We start from the raw sequence: 19929 nt of genomic DNA on the forward strand, positions 1-19929 counted from the left end.
GGTCTGTGAGTATGTGTGAGTGTATAATTTGCCACATGAATTCAGATGCTCTTGGAGGCCAGAGGCATCAACTCCTCTGCAATTGGAGTTGCAGTGTTTGCAGCCACCTTGTATGGGTACTGGGAGTCAAACTTGGATTCTCTGGAAGAACGGTTTAGGCTTTTAACCTCTGAGCCACCACTCTAGCCCTGAAAACATGCTCTCAATAGTCTGGAAATTGATCCAGGAATAGAAAAATTTGTAGACTTGGTTCTGTTTTAGTTTTTTTGTTCTGATGTTAATGTAGCAACAGGATATAAGACGTGATCCCCAACTTAGCCTTATTGGAAGGTGGTGGAATCTTCAGGAGGTGGGGTCTTGTAGGGAGTCCTTAGGTTACTGAAATAGTATCCTTAGAAAGGATTGAGAAGCCGGGCACATTTTCTGCTCCTGATTAGGGAAGTAATCATTTGCTTGCTCCTGAGAAGAATTCCCATATCAAACCAGGCAGTAGTGCTGAATGCCTTTAATCACAGCATGTGGGGAGGCACAGGCAGGCAGATCCCTGTGGTTTGGGGGCCATTCTGGTCTACAGAGTGTGCTCCAAGACAGCCAGGATAAACTGAAAACCCTATCTCAAAAACCAAACAAAAGACAAGAAAAAGGAAGGAAGGAAGAAAGAAGGAAGGAAGGAAGGAAGGATGAATTCCCACCATATCAAAATGTAATACAGCCAAAGGACTCCAAACAGACTTAAACCACGTGACTGCAATTTCCAGTCTTTAAACTGTGAAGAAAGAACCCTCTTTTTCTTCTGCCTAATATATTTTGCTATAGAAATGAAAAATCAACTGTTATAAACCGAAGATTCCTCTCTAGAGGGGAAGGGAAGACAGGAGGTTCTCACCTGAGAGTTAAACTCAGGAAGAAGAACAGTAAGACTGTCAAGTCAGACATTGTCCTGAGAGTTCATGCCAGACCACGAGCCATGCTGGGCACCATCTCTGTAAGGTCAAGAAATGCTTAAGTCTTGATTTCGAGAGACTTCTAACCATGTTGAAGAGGGGAAAAAAATGCTTTGAAGATAATTATTACTGTGATGGTGCTATCCTTTGAGGGGAGTGCTTGGTGGAGGGAGAGGTCAAGGACCACCTGGGCAGAAGGAGGAGCAGTGACTCAGGAAAGGCTTGCTGAGTTCTAAAGGGCATCAAGCGTGGGGGAATAACATGAGTAAACCAGATCCCCAAATGAATTCTACAGCAGGCAGAGACAGGCTTTTGTATGGTGGCTTAAGCGAGAGGGCAAGTTAGAGCAGCCAGTGCGCAAGATTCAAGGGCGGAATAGACCAGAAGAAAGCGGCATGCCTGGGCAGAAGGTTTGTAGATGTGAGCCAGGGTCAGGCCACCGTGACCCCATCTTCTCCATAAGGAGGTTGGACTTTCCTTCTATGGGGAAAAAAAGTCATTGACAAACTTCAAACAAAGCAACGACAAGGCATCTTGTGCATCCCGGGAAATGTTGAGGAAAGATTGGAAGAATTCCATTTGGCAAGGAAAGTGAGGACCCAAAGCCAGGAAACGGCTCTTCAGCTCTTCGGCTAGACAGAAGGAAAGTGAAAGAGAAAGGTTAAGTTGATTCAATTAATAGGGTTTGGCCAGCATCTACATAGAAAGTGAAAAACAAATCTCTGGGCTCCTGCCAAGGTAGCACAGTAGGGGAGCAGGCTCAGGGGTGATGAAGCCTGAAAGGAGGAGGAGGAATGGAGTAGGTAATCAACCAGGAGTGGTTACCAAGCACCACTGGGGTCAGAGTAAAGCCATCAAAAAGATGAGCTTTATGCTAGTAGACAAATAACAGGGAGGAAAGTCCCCTAGGCCATGGATTTACAGATAGTTCAGGGGACAAAGTTTCCGAGAGATCTTGGAGAACAAATCAGAGTCCCCAGGGGGTGGGGGGGCAACACAGGGAATTCATAGTTGTGGTCAGAATAGAAAGGTTTAGTTTTCATAATGACAGCCAACCTTGAACTCTAAGAAGTGGTCTCACTCAGAGACAGGAAATACTTGCACTGATGTGATGTAGGTACAGTCTGCCCTGAGCATCTGGGTCTGTAGTATGGGTTCAGCTAACAGGCGTTCAACCAGCTACGGAATAAAAGGATTGGGGAAAACACTGCATGTCTGAACATATAAAGGCATTTACCTTGCTGCTATTATTATTTCTATTACTATTATTATTATTATTATTATTATTATTATTGGTGATAAGGAGGAGGAGAAGGAAGAATCAAGGTCTCAGGTATCCCAGGCTGATGTCAGATTCACTCTATGACTGAGGAGAGCCTTGAATTTATGATTCTCCTGCCTCTACCTCTCATATTTGAGATGACAAGCATGTGACAACACACCTGGCTTTGCCACTATTTTTTAGGCAACATAGTACAACTACTTACAGGGGCTTTTACTGTACTAAGTGTTGTAAATAAGACAGAGAAGACTCAAGCAATGCAGCAGGATGTTCTCCACCATGTATTTTCTATTAGGTTCATGAGTATTCTCAAAGGGCCTTGGGCCCAGTCCCATGCAGACGCTGAGAATAGACCAGAGTTTGAGGATTTAATATTATAGGACCATAATAAGTATGTATGTTGAAGTCACTGTGATATAAGAGGGGAAGGGGCTGTGAGCTTTAAGGAAGATAGAGAAGTAACATGAAAGAAAACACAGCTGTGGTCTCCAATGTCAGGCACCATCTGCCTTCGAGGGTGGCCCTTCAGACGATGTGGCTCTGCCACTCCAAGCCCAGCTGGCCCTTCTTTCAGTTCCTGGAATGCTCTGGACTTTGCTTCATCTCAGAGTGCAATTTCCTCTTCTGAGAAGTTTTAACTCCTTCTCCTTTGACTCTCCCTTCCTCCACAGTGGTCAGATCTCATCCTGAAAATCACTTCCCCAGGGAGACTTTCCCCAAATCCTCGGGCCCCAACACTGTGTTTGAGCTTTCCTTAGACTTCCCCAAACTATCCTGTACCTTTTAGTATTCACTACAATGTCAGCTCAATATTTGCAATGACGTATTTACAGTCAACATCAAAGGATAGATAGAACCTGTCTATCCTATCATGAATGCAGACCTAACACAGCACATGCAGGACCGGTTACCTCCTTTGCTCCATAAAACCAGAAGTAGCCCAGTGCAGTTGTGTTAAGTTCATACACATGGGCAGACACACATGCATACACACACACACACACACACACACACACACAAGGACACACATATACACTCACACACACATACACACACATGCATACACACATGAACACACATGCATACACACATGCACACACACATGAACACACATGCACACACTTACATACACACATATCCTAACATACCCCACCCTACCCCATGTCCCACCCCCCACACCGACAGCCCACCCCTCACATATGCATAGTTTGAGGGTACAGACCACCATGGTACTGAAGACATGATAATAGAAGTCTGAGTAAGTTGGTCAACACACATCCATAATTACAAAACAAAGGCTGATGCTCCTATATTAAGTGTTTTGCTATAAAATTTTACAATGGTATCATGATAAATAAAAGTTATATTAAGCGTTAAAGTTGATTTGAAGATAAATAATCTATTAACATGCTTCATCACATCACAAAATGGCTAATTTTCTGAACTAAGACGATAGCTCTTAGTTATATAGATGGGGGCCCACAGCTATAACTCCAGGACCTGAGAAGTGGGGTTGCTACAATGTAAGGCTTCTGTGGACCGTGGAATCCCAGTTTTCTATTCAGACGATAGTTCTTGTTCTTCATGCAATTGTTGGCTTCATTTTCATGCTTTGGTGGTTGGTACACATGGTTTCCCTCACTTGGAAGGCCCTTGATTCTGCAGAGTCTGCCTGACATTTTCCCTGTCACTCAACACCAGGAGGTTTCCCAGTTCCTCTCTAGCCTGGCCATTTCTTCTCTCGCTGTTACTTTATCCTTCAATTGTTTCTCCCTCTTCTTGATATTCCTCTTCCCTCTTCTCCTTCTCCTCTGTTCTCTCATCTCCTCCCTTCCTCTTTCTGTACTGAACACAGACTTTCAAAATACATCTCAGACTAGCCTCAAACTTGCAATCCTCCTGCCTCTGCTTCCTGGGGGCTGGGATCCTAGGAATGTGCTATCATACTCAGTTCCTGTCCATTGAATTCTTACAGCATATAATAAGTACACAATTGTCTGTAATGTGGGTTATCTTGGATTTCTCACTGTATGTTCTTGGGAGCAACACATATCCCAAAGTGGATAATTAGTTCCTTACCAAGCCAAGAGAAATCAAATATCAAATAACCTAATTACTACTCTATTCACAACAACTGGCTGCTCAATTTTTCTAAGTACTCAATGTCCAAAATCCAAACACCTTTAGAATTTACTTTATGCCAAGCATTCTTTTCAAAACCAGTTTTTAAGGAGAATATATTTTATGAACTCTTATCTGTTATTTCCAGCTTCCTATGAGCTCTACTGAAAAGAATGTATTTGGTTTTGACTAGAAAGAAATCATTCTAAAAGACAAACACAACATCTAACTGTTACAAAGACATGTTCCAACCAGTTCCGTACAGTCATAAGCTGTGTATGAGGAGAGCTGAACAGAGGGAGGGGAGTCATCGTATGATCTCAACAGATTGCCCTTAACACGCTAACAGACTGCCACAAAGCACCATCTAAAAAAATTCAAAACTTTTTCTGTGACTTTCACTTAACTAAACAACTGCTATTACAATAATTTTCTTGGCTCTATATTGTACCTAAATTTAGCAAGCTCTGTCTTAAACTGCGTTTGGAGACATAGTTCTTCAAAAATACTTTTTAAGTAATTTAAAAATAAATACAATTGATGTAAAAAGGGCAGGAAATAGAAAGAAAAGAAAAAAAGAGAGAAAGAAAGAAAAGAAAGAAGAAAGAAAGAAAAGAAAGAAGATAGAAAGAAAGAAAAGAAGAAAGGAAAGAAAGAAAGAAGAAAGGTAGAAAAGAAAGAAGAAAGAAAGGAAGGAAAGAAAGAAAGAAAGAAAAGAAAGAAGAAAGAAAGAAAGAGAAAGACATCAAAAACAAATCTTTACTTCAAATACCTGTGAGGAGCCAGACAAGGCAGCATGCATCTGCGATTCCATCATGGTGGCAGGGAAGGCAGCAGGAGAATTCAGGCTGTAAAGCCAGATTCAGCTGCACGGAACAACACAAGAGAATGAAAACCAGACACCGTTACTTACATTTGTGTGGGTCAGAGATCACTGCCATTTTATTAATAAACTATCAATAATATGAGAGCTAAGATCCATCACCCCGGAAGAAGCAGTGGAGGGGCACACAGTCTTCAGTTTCCTAGAAGATTCCTGGGGGAGTTTATAGAATCTGAGATAGTTTTGGTGAGGTCTGAGGGCAGACAATGGATCTGGGTATAAGCTTGTGCATACTGTTTTCTGTGCATCTTTAAGACAGCTCATGGATCATTCCTCAAAGACTTGGATGAAGTATTATAGCATCTGAAGTTTGTTTTTCTTCCTGTTACCAAAGAAACGTAGTGTGGGCAATTCTGGAACACCCGGAATCTGATCTGACGGAAGAGGAAGTTACCAAATATGGCCGCATGGTGTCATTGATTTTTCCCGTGCAAATCACCTGAGGTGGGGAGGATGGGAATACCCTTATTAAAAATTCCTGTACCAAATTCAACTTTAAAAGATGTGCTTAAACTTTAAAAGGCTACTGACGGGAAAATACAAGTCATGGGTGGGGAATCACCCAAAGTTTTGTGTGGACTCATGGGGTCCATGCGATCACAGGCACTAATTTCAGGAGCTCTGCTTCAAGGGGCATTTCCTTTTGATCCACAGTAGGCATCTTTCTGTTTCAGATTGTCTGTGCACAGTCCCCAGTGAGGCAAGCATCAGCACCCACACAGAAGACAGGAAGAAATACACTCATCACTCCATCTGCTCCTGAAAATGAGTTGACATGAAGATACATGATACAGACTGAACTTGTGCCATTCTGGGCGTAGATGGACCAGAACATGCTTGGTGACAGGGAACGTGAGGATTAACCGTGTAATCTCTATTTCACACAGAATGTATTCCACACCACAACATTAAAATAACATAATGTAAAAAGCTTGAGTGTCCCCCGAAACACCACTAGCTAGCCAGCAGACCCCCCTTTCCCATCCCCATGTCTAGCCAAGCCACTTTTACTCAGAGAACCCAGAGACCCTGAGATAAACACGTCAGTATAGTGATAAAGGACATGGATGCTTGATCCAGCCTAGGCTGCCACTTTACAAGAAGACAGCTTTGAGCATGTCACTTAGCCTCATCTGGTCATCAACCATGTCTGCTTTGTAAAGTGACTGTGAGAATTATGTGGGTACTACATGTGAAACAGCAATATTCCTGTCACCAAGCCCTTGATGAACTCTGTCAGCTCTTAACTGTCCAGAGGGACTGTTGTCCTCTGATACTGTTTGAAACATGATTGTTTACATTATAACTCATCTCTTTCATATGTCACAAAAGTTGCATGCGTGTTGGCTGCATTCTTCATTTTCCTAACAACCCTGCGGGTAGGTACTTTCTAGTCTCGCTATTAAGAGATACAAAGTTTTAGATATTACCATACTGGATTGGTCACAGCTGTCACAGAAGCAGATCAGGCCCCCAAAGTGTAATTTGTTCATCTTAGCCATCTGTCTGCCACTTGCCACTGCTACGGTAATGTCTCAGAATAGGCTCCCTGTCTTCTCTGAAAAATTCTTCACTCTTTGATACCAAGTCCCTGAACATGCTACTCTGGGACAAAGGAACTCATGAGCTGGTAATGTTTTCACATTTTATTTTCTACTATTTTTCATTGATAAGGATTCAACCCAGGGCCTCACACATCAGGCAAGTATTAATACCAGGTTTGTTACACACAGACACAGCTCACACATGCCAGGCGATCATTAACATTGAACCACACATACAGCCTGTTTTTCCTCCTTATACTTAAATAACTAAAACCAAAAGAGAAATAAAACTTTGCGACAGGTGAGGATTACAAGAACTTCAGCTAGTGTTCGTGAAGGATGTTTTATCGGCATATTACCATGTAGGTCGATGTCAAGGCGATACCCAATTGGACAGTAGAGAGTGGGGCGGGAACAAAGTTTTTGGAAAGGTAGAAGAGAAGAAAGTGGGAGATTCAAGATGGAGGCCGCAGAGGAGGATGGTTCAGATCAAGGTGAGCTAGAACGATTTTATCTTGTCTAGGTGGGCAGTTTATATCTTTATTAATTGACAGTGAATTTGTTGTTTGGATGTGTTATGCGTTGAGAATCTAGCATATAAATCTGTTTGATAAGTTATTGATTGCTGAGTCATGTTTTTACTGGACTGTGGAGGATACCGTGTGGAAGCAATGGCCGAGAGGCAGCCGGAGCCTGCAGGTCCAGCTCTGTTGCCCATGTGAGACCCGTAGGACAAGATGTGTGGGTTCCAGGCTTGGTAACTGACCATATAAAAGACCTTGTGGGACTGGGTACCCGGCTCCACTCTGGAGCAGCTTCCTCAGAATGAGAGCTCATGTGGAGTGAGACCTCAGACTGGTAGCAGAAGAACTTTTTAATGGTGACTACAGCATTACCATACTTGCTTATGCACCTTTGGTCTACAGGAGCTTGACTGAGTCTGCAGCAGATCTGAAGTGATAACACAGAGACCTGCTACTCACTGTGCATTGGGAACCAGCAGCATCTGCCTCACCTAGGAGCTTTCAGCGAGCCAAAGTCTTAGTCCAAAGTCTGAACTAGCATCCATGTCTTAACAGGCTGCCCATCTGCATGGTAAAGCTTGCATCTGTGAAGAGACCCAATCTCAAGGAGGTCCAGAACCTTGGACAGCTTAATCCTTAGGTGATATGGATCCAGTTTCCTCTTCCTTTAGAGACCACTGGAAGGAATAGACACCTTAAGTATGTTAGACTTGACAATGTCAGCCGCGTAATTGTATTAAACAGATTGCAGCTGAATGGCAGCTCCTCCAGCACTCATGTGAGTCGTGCATGGCAGCCTTAATTGGAGACTCATTTTGGTTCCATGAAAGCTAGGAAAATGCCTGATCAAACATTAACAGCCAGTAGTAATAGAGATCTGCTAAGGAATGCATGAGGAACTATCCTCTTCTTCTCCATCCCTCTAATTTCCCCTACTTGAGCCAACTGTATGTTCAACCCCACCCTTGGGAATAACTGTGTCCTTAGTCACCTTTCAGATGACTCAGCATCAAGTCATTACGTCTTAAAGAACTACTGTCACCACCTGCCCTATATTCGGAAACCGGGTGACAACCTTATACCTCGTGTATTCATTCAATGAACACTCAACTGAGTATGTTCTGTGTACCAATCAGAGGACTTCTTTTTTAAAATATCCTAGCAAGGAGACAACGAGATATGTGGTTCTTAGAAATAAGCCTTCCCTTTGTACTCAAGTGAGTCAATTATTTTACCCAAGTATCTACCTTACTACCATCTTGTCTGAGAGCAAACCCAGACATGTTCCTTCAGGAAGAAGGCCATTTGACACCCAACTTAGACCCCATCTCTTTTTTGCCAACTCTGTAACTCTGGGTGCCCATGTACTCACACCCCCAGATTCTAGGCCTTCCCCTCTGTTAATCCATCAGTGTGACACTGGCCTTCAAGTGCCTGGCACACTTCCTTAATGTTAGCTCCCAGCCCCAGCTCCTCTGTGAAAAGACATCACTTCCTGCTTTCTGGTGACAAACCCTCATTCTTCAGAAGTAAGCAAGCTTGTGTGGGCGGCACAAATGGAAACTGGGAGAGGAATTCTGCCCCCTGCATTCACCCCCCCGTGTAGGGGTGACTTTGTCTGAGAACCATGCAGAGATGCACAAAGAATGCTCTTCCCTTAGCAAACCCATTTTCCTTGATCCACTTCATAGACCTCTTTCCTCCGAGAACAATCATTTTTTTGGACCCCCCCCCCATATGTTACTTTGATTGGGCAGGTTATCTGGTAAAAGCTAAATGAGGCTATCTCAAGTTTTTCACCGAACACAGATGTCTGATATGAGATAGAGTAACTGACAGCTCCGGTGGCATTTTCAGATGATGTAGAAACATACATCTTGACCCTTAAAAGCAAATGTTTATGAAAAGACAAATTTGCCAGGGCTTTTTCCACGCTGATGTTCAAACCAGAAACTGTACGGTCCTCGGCAAAGGTGTCACTTTATTGACGGAAAGGATGCACACACTCATGTGTGACACACTAATGCTTCTGCAGCAGATAAAGAGGTGTGCTCTGACACGGTCAAATAGCATTACAACTTATTTTGCAGTTGATTTTATTCCTTTAAGTTGTAGGAGCATATGCATATTTAAATGGTGCACACGTGTAGAGATGTACCTGCCACAGTTGGTTCCCCTCCACTTTCACTCGGTTTCCTAGGCTTCGAACAGAGCTCTCGAGCTCTGTCTCTCTTTAGCACCAAACACTTTTACCCATGTAGCTGTTGCTGGCCATTGATCTAAATTAAATACTAAATTGAACACGCTAATTAAAAAACTAGTTAGTGGCACAAACTTTGGAGACAACCGAGTCCCCAGCATCAGGTTAGATCTGTGACCTCATCTGTCATTTATTTTCACTGTAAAATGGAACCGTGACAGCGACTTCAGGAGACCAAATATGAGAAAGTGAAGCATGAAGCTCAGTGACTGAGCACACTCCGAGCATACGGCCCATGAGTCACATGGATGTGGTGCACAGAGCTGAGGTGACCATCCAAGCTTGCTGGATGGTTAACAGTGACTCCCACACAGGCACTTCCCCCTGGGTGCTGACACCTCTTTTATATGCCATACCTGTTTAATTCAGATCAATAGGGATACCCACAGAACCTTTACCAAAGATGTGGAGGACATTCTTGAGTGGGGTACAAGGAGGAAAGAGTTTCTGCTTCAATGATAAAGTCGGTTATGAATCACAGCCATGGGAATTTGACAGTATTGAAAGACTGATTTATCTTACTGGATTAGTCACACACATTCCGGGATACAGCAAGAAGTGGACATTTGTCATACATTGTAAAGCTGACTGTTATATGTACTAAGACAGTGTATATTATCTTGGTTTGATCTTACTCCTTAAGGAAGTATCTTAGTGGGGGGTTTTCACTGCTGTAATATACACTATGACCAAAAGCAGCTTAAGGAGGAAAAGGTTTATTTTGCTTACACTTCTGTATCATCATACATAATTGAGGAAATCAGGGTAAGAACTCAAAGCAGGAACCTAGAAGCAAGAACGGAAGCAGCGAGTATGGAGGACTGCTACTTACTGACTTGCTTTCCATGGCTCCTTCAGCCTGCTTTCTTATGCAGCCCAGGACCCTGAGCCTGGGGATGGCCCCACCCACAATGGGCTGGACCCTTCCACATAAACCATCCCTGAAGAAAATACCCTATAGACTTGCCTATAGGCCAATCAGATGGAGATATTTTTTCTGCTGAAGTTTATCTCCTCTGATAACTTTAGCTTGGGTCAGCTGATAACAAACAAAAATAACAAACAGGTTAGGTAGGTACTGTCATTGTCCTTTTCATATTATCTTCCTTATATAGAAAGTTTAAAATGCTACAGAGACACAAAAATAGTTAAATAGAGAGACATAGCTTAGTCTTCAATACATAGATTCATACCATAAATGTGTATAGTATTTAATTTAATTATAGATTTGTATACTCCTTCCACAACAAACCAACTGATTTTGTTGATGGGGGAGGAACTAAGTAGGTTCTAAAGTTCATGTAAAAAATAAATAAGCAATAGCCAGACATGTTTTTAGACTGAGAACTAAACTAACGGCCAGAGAGGTGAGTCGAAAGTTAGAGGGCTTGATGGTCAATTCTGAGGACCAGAGCTCAGATCTCCAGAACTCACATAGATGCTAAGTGGGTGTGATAGTCTGCCTGCAATTCCACCCGAAATGTTGGAGACAAAGGTCCTCAGAAGCAAGCTGGCCTCGATGACTACTGAGATCAGTGAGCTCTGAGTTCATCTGAAAGACCCTGTGTCAACGAATAAGGTAGACACAAAGAAGACTCTCAACACCAGCCTCAGACTTCCAAACACACACACATATGTGCACATCCACCCACATATATGCAAGCATGAATATACACATTTCTCATGCAAGAAAAAACTGAAAGTAATATTCTATTGGATGTTAGGAGATACCTTACTTACCATTCTGATTGTAAAAACAACTTAATTGCATAGGAACAGATAAAACAGTAGAACAAACCAGAAAATCCACCAGGCAATTAAAATGCAGAGAAATTTAGCACACAGTAAATTTATCTGGGTATTGACACAGTTATCAATAAATGTTTTTGGAACCAACTGGTAGCCACTGGATAAATAAAGTTAGATTTCTACCTCATAGACAAAAAGACAGTAAGGACCAAATTTTTAAATGTGAAAAGTTAGCTACAAAATGGTAGGAAGAAAATTGTAGAACAAGACTTTTTGAACATGATACAAACCCAGAAGCCACAGAGCATTTGTTTAAAGCTCTTCTTGGAAAGGCATCCCATATGCAAAGATGAAAGGCTAAATTTACATATTTTATAAATGTGCTTGTACACTTGCAATTTATCAGAATGAGAACTAATTTCCCTATACAAAGTGATCCATCCACGTTAACAAAAAGAGACCGGTGCTCAAGAAAGAATGCACAAAGGCTTGTGATTAAAGAAAGAGAAGATTTAAAAAAGAACCCTTTAAACAAGAAACATATTCAACCTTCAGCTGTAGGTCTTCTCTCTTGCTGAAGCAGCTCGCAGACACTACTGGCCCAAAAGAGGCAGCCACAGTAGACAGTAAGTGAGTGTAACCTACCAGACTCCTCATTTCCACACGCAAAAGTGAGGTTTTGGCCCTGCCATGTCATGTATAATAATGTGTCTTACAGAGACATCCCTGTGTCAGGCATCACCACCCACTCTGAAGAGCTGACTTCCAGAATGCAAAGCTGAAGTTAAATGATGCTAATAATGGAATATGGTAGCCATTAGAAAGACAATGAGGTAGATTTCACAGTCTGATATGTACAGCTCTAGGCCATGTTAAGGGAAAACAAATGAAAGAAAAACACTACCAACAAAATTAGGTGAGCTATGAGAAGAAGCTTCTAGAAGTTGAGTGACCTTCCTTACAGAACCTTGCACTGTAGTGTGATGGTTAGAAGTGAGCATGGTCTGAGCATAGGCCTCGTTTCAAGGGACACTGGGCACTGCAATTGTGCTGACGCAGAAGTCGAATTGTGGATCAAACAGTAAAGGTCAATGGATGTCATAGTTTTATGACCACAGAGCACTTTTTTCCTTGGGTGGTTTTCCTTGGTTTAAGGACTAGGGAAAGAGTATGGTGTAGAGGACCTGGCTTCAAGATACTGGTCTGTTATACCTTGATAATGCACAATTTAGTTATTCTTATTACATTAGTGTGTGTGTGTGTGTGTGTGTCTGTGTGTGTGTGTGTGTGTGTATGTGTGTATGTACGCACGCACGCACACACGCGTGCCCCAACATGTGAACACTCACACCATGGAAAACACATGGTGCTGAGAGGACCACTTGATGAATCAAATCTCTTGTTCCGCATTGGGTTCCATGGACAGAAGGCAGGTTGTCACTCTTGGTGGCAGGGGCTTGCACTTGCTCAGTGTCTTGCTGGTCCTGATGAGCAGTTCTGTAACACTTTCCCCTTTTCTCCGCCAGAGACATCTGGGACAAGAGGGATAGGTAAGGTTTCTTTATCTCCCCTTAGGGTCACTTGAACTAGTTTTCAGGGAGACACAGTATTGAACAGCATAAACCTTTGTCCTGCTCCTTGCAGAGCATTTTGAACTTATGGCAAAAACCCTTTCCAGTCCGGAGGAAAAAGCATTCGGCACGCCGGAGCATTATCGTTCTGGAAGGGCTCGTAGCAACACCACAGTTCCATTTACAGAAGGAAATGAATGCAGAGTTCTTATCTAATTAAAACAGCTTGGGGAAAGAGTGTTCAAAGGGTAATTACAGGACCTACCTTGGCATTGGGCCCAGAAAAGCCAGGTCAATGTTTCTTTTACAGGGGGAAAAACTGCCAGGAAACCTCAAATTATAGCAGTTACTGTAGAACTGTAGAAAATTCTCACCCGCATCCCATGCAGTCGACTCGAATGAGTTTTGTGGCCCTTGGCATGTGTCCTAGAGAAGCAATCATTCATTCTTCTTAGATATCAGTGTTAAGTGAGATGAAAATTCTCAGGAACTTACACTGTCGATGCTAAGCCCTTTCTCTAGCCCCCTTTGTCTAGGGTTTACTTAAACCATTTCAGTTCTTACCAAGAATTGTGATGTACAAGGCAAAGGAAGCAAAGCCTGTTTGGAGGAAAAGCTGTTGCTAGAGCTGAGATCTTGGTTTCATCTCTCAGGAAGTCAAGGATGCTCACGGAGGTCATAAGTCGGTGATCTCCATCTCGGTTCTGGTTAAGAATTCACATATTTGAAAAAACAAAACAAGTAAATATATAAAGGAATTCTGAAATCCATTGTACAATTAAGATAAGACTTCTCCCTTTGTAATATGGATAAAATATGAATTACCTCTAGCTTTTAATTTGAATAATTATAAACAAACCTTAAATAGAGAAGATTAACTACAATGCATACACGTGAGGTGCTCAGAGCAGTGACTAGCACAAAATAAGACCCAGTGGCCAGACAAGGCTTCTTCTCCATTTATAACAGCCTGTTATTACTTCATTCTTCAAATGCAGAGCTACTGTGGAGAAGGCAGTAATGTGGCCAAGGTTATTTCAGTGTATCCCACCTTGAACCTACAGACTGATCTAACTGCTGTACCCAGATTTCTGCATTCAGTGCTGTTATTAACTAATAGCAAGTTCCCTTAGCAGTCACAGAATAATTCTGGCATTAGAATGGTTCTGACCAACTAATAAATCCACCCATGACTTTCCCTTTGTGTATATATGTTTGTACGGATGTTTGTTTCTTTGAGCTGGGCTCTCATATAACCCAGGGTGGTCTTCGACTTGCTGACCTTAAACTACTCATCTTTTTGCCTCAGACTAGAAAGAGCTGAGATTCCCAGCATGCATCACCAGAGGTTGTGTAGGTAGACCTTTCAGTTTGTAAGTGAACAAAATTAAGCCAATTTAGGAAAGGAAAAAGAATCTCTTAGTGAACATGCACATTTTACCTTTTATACTATTTCTTAAAACGCTTCCTATAAGAATTTGCAACATAAATATTTCATTGCTTTCCAAATTAAAAACAAGTAGTAATGAGCAAATCCGAGTTTTCCACTAAATTAACTGGCTCAGGAGGTTATTCTTACGTCAGCTTTTCCCTCACGTCATCTGGGTTAGCTCTAGGAAGGCACCATGGAAGCCCAGCAGATTCAGGCTTAGGACCACAGCTCAGGTATAAAGACAACAGCAGATCTAGGAAGTCAGACAGGAACAGGCTGACCATTTTCTAGTCATTCAAGTACAATGACTATGACTATGGCTTTTGGTAGCCACCCAGGAAGTGCAGTACTTTTCCCTATAGTTCAACGCTTAAGAGTTTTAATGACTTTTGTTGTTGTTGTTGTTGTTTTCAGTCTCAAATCTCACATTTGCTCACATTTGAATGTGGGGCGTCGAGAATATCTACTGGATATCAAGACCAATTCATGATCATCGTCAGCCAGAGACTCTAAGAATAGATCATGAAAACTTTAAGAATTCAGTTATCTCTCCTCCGAAATCCACTTCACAGATGAATGTAACAAGTTGAAAGGTATTCTTTTTCTTTAAGAATTAATTGTTGCTGTTGCTTTGGTACAAGGGGTATTTCTAGAAGCCATCATTAAAGTCACTTTTCTCCTCCAAGTATATATAGTCTTACTCTAGAAATAAATAAACTCATATTCCTTATATTTATTTCCAACAGGAAAATCTCAGTCCCCATCTCAGCACTCTGGCTTCCTATGAGGAAACTACAGCAACTGCCCAATTCTCTTCCAAGTTTCTAACAAAACCCAGACATTAAGAAAAACCCTAATTCTTAAGACTTCATGAGATCAGAAAGGGAAATAACCCTCTTAGCAATGTAAGCAAAGTATTAGTAGTTTCCATATAATTTACTAGTGAATCAAGTTGAAATATGTCTTCAAACCTCTAAACATTCCCATGGGAAAACAGCCGACTTGTGCTGGTTTTCCACTTGTAACAAAATTAGCTCACAAGGTTTTGACTCCACTGCTCTTGAGCCTTTGGGTGGTGTCACAGTATCTAAAGGAATGACCCTGCTCACCTCACAGTATCTGGAAAATGAGAAAAGATCCCTCCTGAAGAGTGATACATGCTGCAAAGACAATAAGAAACGTCAAGGAAGGAAGTGAGTTCGTTAAGGATGTTCTACTGCAGAGACTGAAAACCGAGCCACTGGGAGGGCCATCTACAGAGGAAAGACCTCTGTTCTACTACTTATGGGGAAACAAGGACCAAGGACCTTTTAAGTACGTATACAGAGGTAAATCTTAAGGAACGGTTAGTCAATGGTTCACTTGATTTAGGACCACCATGAAAGTATATTTCCAGTTATGACGGTGTTTCCAGAAAGTATTAGCTGAGCAGGAGAGCATCCAACCTGAGTGTAGGTGAGGTTCTTCCACAGGATGGGGTGCCAGAATGAATGAAGGGGAGAAACCAAACTGAGCACCAGCATTCATATGTCTCTGCTTCTGACTGTGGATGCAATGTGGTCAGCTCCTTTATACCACTGCCACAAGCTCATTCTGTGAGCCAAAGTAAACCCTTCCTTCCTTCTTTTCTCCTTTCCTTCCTTCCTTCCTTCCTTCTTTCCTTTCTTTCTTTCTTTCTTCCTTCCTTCCTCCCTCCCTCCCTCCCTCCCTTCCTCCTTCCCTCCTTTCCTCCCTCCCTTCCTTCCTTCCTCCCCTTCTCCTTTCCTTCCTCCCTTCCTTTTTTCCTTCCTTTCTTCCTCCCTTCCTCCTTTCCTTCCTTCCTTCCTCCCTTCCTTTTTTCCTTCCTTTCTTTCTTCCTTCCTTCCTTCCTTCCTTCCTTCCTTCCTCCCTTCCTTCCTTAGGTTGCTTTGTTAGGAAATTTGCCATAGATGTGAGAGCATTCTGGCTGCGGCATTGATCTTTCACCCCACTGATGGCCAGGGCTGACTAGGTGGGTGTCCCCTTCCTCCCTCACCGCTCCATATGTATCTCTCTCAAAGCTGTGAGGTCGGTCAAACAGGATGTTCTTCCCCCAAATAGAGGAAGACTGGTCTTCGGTCAAAGGCATATGAGTAGATGCGCTCCCCTGCTAGAACCTCCAAACAAGCTCTCAAGGAAATTTGCCACATCAAGAGGAAAAAGTAAGATATACAGAGATACAGGTCATCCCTCTTGACTCAGGATTAGACACTCCAAACTCTCTTCTAATGTTAGGATAGGTACCAGTCACTGAGTAGCTCATCTCAATGGCTGGTTGCTTGTAGTGGGTCTTGGAGAAATGCTTAAGGGGCTATGCACTGGCATGATTAATCTCAGAGTTATAGAAAGAGGTCCAGAGAATCAGATCATACAACAGCCCATTCATTCATGCACTGCCATGCATAACTGTTTCAGACCAAGACTAGCTTAGGAGATTCCTAAACCCCCAAAGCCTTGGGCCTACATGACTGCTATGATCACATGACTGCTGATCATAATGAAGGAGGAAGGATGTGGCAATGCCAATCCTTACACTCCATTGTCAGAGAATAAAAGAGCAAACGTGTTTATTGTTATATATATGAATAGGGTTATATCGCCCTTCCATTGTTATAAAGCTATAGCGTGACTTCCATGTAGCTAGTCTCAGGAAGAAAGTACAGTGTATCTATCCACCCTGCCCTAACAAAGCCCGCCAAGGTCCTCGGGATTCCCACCACAAAGTTGTAGGATGTTCTGGGGCCCCTAGGAATAAGTTATCAAAAAAGAACACAGTATATGTTGCTCTCTGTTTGAAAAGAAATGAACATGGATCAATTGTGTTGTCAGTCCCAGAAAACACGTCCCCAAATGAACCAAAGCTTAAATCTTGTTTTATGAAGATGAAGTACAAAGGACACAGGTGTAGAAAGAAAGCAGGACTGTGGAGAACCCAACTGGCCCAAAGGGATTGAGGGACAGATGAGGTGTGTGTATGGGTGTTGAGGGGTAGGTGGGGAAACCAAAGGCTCATTTGCATATTTACAAATAAATGATTTCAGTTAATAGCCAACTTGCTGTTTAAACCAGCACAGCACACTGGTGAGTCACTAAGAACCCATTGTCCAACCTTTCCTAATTGTACACATTCTTGTTTAATAGCACTCTCCACAGAAACAGAAATGAAACTAAGAACTGGGTCTTTTTATTTGTGATACAAAATAAAATTACTCTACCAAGTAACCCAGCCAAGTGCTGACAGTAAATTAAGCTGGAATTCACAGAGTGAATTTTCTGAGTAGTTTGGGATTCCAGCAAGCCATTGCTTTCAGGTCACCTGGGACAAGAGGAGCTGTCCTTAGCAGGAAATATACTGCCTCTGTTCTAGTGAAGGATCTTGTTTCTGGGACTAGTGAGTCACGAAGTTACCTTAGGTGCCCCTCATTGGAATAGGTCTTGGGTTTCTTCTTTCAGGCTAGACAACTCCTGTATGGAATTGAAGCCCCTGTGGATGAGGCGACATTTCAGAAAACGGCAGCAGCTACGTGATGAGGGTATCCATGATGTCGTATCCCCAATCCTCATGGGGAGCTGCTCTTGTCTCCTTAGAACTAGCCCATGAAGTAACTCTGAAAATGTAAACAGTATTCTTTGCTCCCTTTATTTTGCTTATTTGAGACAGAGCCACCCCGGTAGCTCTAGCTTTCCTTGTACTTACAATGGGGCCCAGAGTAGTGTTAAATTCTTGTCTCAGGTCTGGATGGCTGAGGTCACCGGTGTGCAGGATTCAAAGCTGCCTCGTAATAACTAAACTAACAGACTTGTATCAAGACGTTCGATGTATTTATTAGGGAATCTTTCTTTAACTAGAGAGCTATGCTGGGAGAGAGGGAAGGGGCAATTGTGGGCACAAAGTGTCCAGTGTTATGTGGCTTCATGTTTGCCGTGTTCTGGAACTCCACCACCTATCAGATGCCACCACTGATTTCTGATCAAGAAAGGTCCTTAGGTGCGTTTGAACTGAGCCCACACACCTGCTACTGGTTCTATTTTTGCATCTATTTTACTTTAACTCGGTTTTATCTGTTCATTGTGTTGTGTGGAGTATTTGTGGTTGTCTGTCTGCCTGTTTGTATATTTGTTTGAGACAAGGTCCCATGCAGCCCAGACAGCCTTTAAACTGCCCAGCTACTGATGGCCTTGAACTCTAGATTCCCCTGTATCAACCTTCCAAGTACCAGAGTTACAGCAGTGCATTGGGGAACCCCACTAAAAGAACCTTATCTCCTCGTGGTTTGGTTCATACAAGTTACAGGCATGGTCCCTCAGTTCAGTTCTTAGAGACCAATACTCAGTTATAACAAATTCTGACACAGTAAAAATGATACAAAACTGAGAAACTCTCCAAAAAAAAAAAAAAAAATTCTGCACAGCTAGAATGCCTCTCTCCTCTAATAAAAAGATTGCTTTTTTTCTATCATGAATCCACTATTTATTCCATGTACATTCCTACCTTTTTGCAGAGCCCGGAACATCTTGACAAGATCTACAGCAAAAGCTGAAGTCTCTTTGAAACCTTTATGGTTCCCGTTACTTTCAATGCATTCATCAAACGTCCCCAGACTTGTGATGTCCTTGTTTTCTATTGGAGGCACTCCTATACTCTCCCCTTCTGCATTTTCCTTCTCATTCACGGCACAGACACTTCTTACTAGCCTTGTCCATGTATTTAGGAAGGGAAAGCTAAATGTGCAGCCAAATGGTGCCCTACAAGAAAACTAGGAAGTATGTCCTCCACTTACTTTTCGCTGGGCTAGGAAGACCCGAAGGAGGCTGGGTGAGGCTGAGTGGGTTGGGGAGACTGGAGGAGAGGGGAAGGTTGGCAGGCATCATTGGTGAGTTGCACAATTAAGCTATGGGAAATGGAAAAGCCTACAGATCACCTTCGACATCTGTCCAATCACAAATCCTGGCAGGCAAGATGGCGAAGCAGTTCTGTGGGGACGGTGAGAACAGGTTTGACCTTGGCCCTCCAGGTGTGTTCCTCTTTATTGAATTCCCGAGCTCCGCAAACCTGGAAGCCAAACAGGAGCTGGAATGGGCAGTGGAAGCTACCGGACCCTTTGAGGAACCATCTGAGATGACAGAGAGCCGGCTGGTTCTGTTTGCACAAGCCGGCCCAGGAGAGTGATCTGAGGATCAATACTCTCTGCATGCTGTGCTTTTCCGGTCCATTTTTTTTTTTTTTATCAGTTCTGTGTGCTTGGGAGGTTTCCAGAGGGTGGAGCCCGCATCTATTGTGGTGAGGTTGCTGTGTTTGTCTAGGGGATTCCTAGGCAGGCTCCAGATAGTCACGTGGTTCATCCTCTCCTGTGGGCTTTGGAGCAAGACAGACAGTCCCCAGAGCCGCCAGGACACTTACTGTGTAGACTGTGGCATGTGACTTAAGCTTTGTAAACTTCACATAAAAGCTCGCGTGAGCCTACGATAAATACTCCAGGAATGTTTTAAATGACTACCATTGTCTGAGTGTCCTCCGAAGCTGAGAACATCTGAGGGTAGGAGGACAATACTACCAGCTTTTAAATAGAACCGAGCAGGGAGGGGAGTGCGGGGGCAGCC

Source organism: Micromys minutus (genome assembly GCF_963924665.1).
Source record: "Micromys minutus genome assembly, chromosome: 30".
Lineage (NCBI taxonomy): Eukaryota > Metazoa > Chordata > Mammalia > Rodentia > Muridae > Micromys > Micromys minutus.